The sequence below is a fragment of the Mandrillus leucophaeus genome, unplaced genomic scaffold (genome assembly GCF_000951045.1).
Source record: "Mandrillus leucophaeus isolate KB7577 unplaced genomic scaffold, Mleu.le_1.0 Scaffold274, whole genome shotgun sequence".
Lineage (NCBI taxonomy): Eukaryota > Metazoa > Chordata > Mammalia > Primates > Cercopithecidae > Mandrillus > Mandrillus leucophaeus.
Window position 1 is genome coordinate 758,763 of NW_012102854.1, and position 2,305 is coordinate 761,067.

At 44.7% G+C, this 2,305-nt stretch overlaps 1 long non-coding RNA gene across 1 annotated transcript in view; it reads left to right on the forward strand.

The window, feature by feature from the left end:
* The first annotated feature begins 1,176 nt into the window (after positions 1 to 1,176).
* The window catches only part of LOC105543056, a 36,934-nt gene continuing 35,805 nt past the window's right edge, over positions 1,177 to 2,305 (forward strand). Inside the window, exon 1 of the long non-coding RNA XR_001006570.1 lies at positions 1,177 to 1,306. This is a non-coding gene — a long non-coding RNA (uncharacterized LOC105543056). The remainder of the gene's footprint in view (positions 1,307 to 2,305) is intronic.

Here is a 2,305-nt window from a genome sequence, read left to right on the forward strand (position 1 = left end):
AAAAAAAGAAAAACTACTTTTGAGGAATTCAAAGTATATATGATCAGTTTGTCAAAGATTTAGTAAAGACATTTTTATTTAACTGAGTGTATCTCAAATTTATTGTGGAATTCTCAGTCCCAATATCTGGAATAGGAACTGCTTTGGTAGATGCTCCATAACCATAATAAATGTCTTCAAGGGTGTAATTTTAGACATTATGGTGAGTGGTGGTGTTGGGGGGTAGTAAGTCAGGGCAACTTTTTGCCGCTCACATCATGCTCTGAAAGTAGCTACCTGCTTTAATGGATGGTTAGTGCTTTTCTATGGAATTGAAAAGATTCCAGCCTGATCCTTGATGTTTGTATTAAACATGCTTATATATAATATTAAACAATGATTAAGGACATAAATGAGTTTCTGTGGTAATAAAGATGCTATATTGAATATCATTTTGTGTATTTTCTGATTTCCTTAAAGAGTAAAAAATCTAAGGTATTACCTAGAAATGAAATTGTTCGTTATAGGCTGTATACACATTCAGCTTCACTGCTTATTGCCAAATTGTGGCTCCACCATTGTTCCAGTTTTGAATCCCTTCGATCATTGAATATGAATGTTCATATTTCCCGACCTCTGCTATAAGTTTCAATATTTATTACACTGGGCCAGGCACGGTACACCTGTAATCCCAGCACTTTGGAAGGCCAAGGCAGGAGGATTGCTTGAGCCCAGAAGTACAAGACCAGGCTGGGCAACATGGCAAAACCTCATATCTACAAAAAATACAAAAATTAGCTGGGTGTGGTGACATGCGCCTGCGGTCTCAGCTACTTGGGAGGCTGAGGTGGATGGATCACTTGAGTCTGGAAAATCGAGACTGCAGTAAGCCGTGATTATGCCACTGCACTCCAGCCTGAGTGTTGGAGTGAGACTCTTTTTCAAAAAAAAAAAAAAAAAAATTATTACCTTGATTACAAGTGAGTCAAGCATCTTTTCATATGTGTTTATTGGCCAATTGTGTTTTTTTTTTTTTTTTTTTTTTTTGAGACGGAGTCTCACTCTGTCGCCCAGGCTGGAGTGCAGTGGCCAGATCTCAGCTCACTGCAAGCTGCGCCTCCTGGGTTTACGCCATTCTCCTGCCTCAGCCTCCCGAGTAGCTGGGACTACAGGCGCCCGCCATCTCGCCCAGCTAGTTTTTTTGTATTTTTTAGTAGAGACGGGATTTCACCATGTTAGCCAGGATGGTCTCGATCTCCTGACCTCGTGATCCGCCTGTCTCGGCCTCCCAAAGTGCTGGGATTACAGGCTTGAGCCACCGCACCCGGCCCAATTGTGTTTTCTTTACTGTGCTTTTTAATGATGTCTTTGCTGTATTTTTTTTTTTTTTTTGCATTCTCATTTATTGATTTTCAGAATTCTTAAAATATTTCAGGTATTGGCCGGGTGTGGTGGCTCACGCCTGTAATTCCAGCACTTTGGGAAGCTGAGGTGGACCGATAATCTGAGGTCAGGAGTTCGAGACCAGCCTGGCCAACATGGTGAAACCCCGTTTGTACTAAAAATACAAAAATTAGGCGGGCATGGTGGCGGGCGCCTGTAATTCCAGCCACTCGGAAGACAGAAGCATGAGAATCACTTGAATCCGGGAGGGGGAGGTTGTAGTGAGCCGATATCACGCCACTGGACTCCAGCCTGGGGAACAGAGTGAGACTCCGTCTGAAAACATAAACAAAAACAAAGCAAAAATAAGCCTATTCCAAAACAAAAATAATGAAAGTATTTATTCGGATGTTTTTAAATAAAATTTTTAATCATATGTATTCGTGTCCAAAGGTGAAGAACATAATGTACTGAAGAATGTGATGGGACTTAAGTAACTTCTGTAGGACTTGAGTCCATTTACCTAACATTTTTCTTTTACCCGGGTCAGGTTCCACCCAGACTCGCCTCCTACTGGCCCTGAGAATGCACTGACTCCATCCTTGGCATCAAGACAGGGGCCCCAGCATTTGCCCGATCTGCTCATGCGTACTCCTAGGTCAGGAGGCCACTCCCAGAAGTCTCCGGGGCTCGGGCGGTGGGCGGGGCGCCCGGTCCTCGTGATCACTGCTGTATTTCTTGTTGGTTTTAGGACTCTGGACTCCACTTCTCAGGGGTGCCTGCCGTCCTGACTGTTCCGTCTTGGACTACAGATTCCACGGGCGACGGAGAAATCTCAGACCTCTGGCTCCGCCTCCCTGACCTCTGCGCTGCGGGTGACCTGGTCCCATCTGAGGAAGAAGGCGGCGCGGGTCGCTGCCGGAGCCTCTGCAGCCCCAGCTCG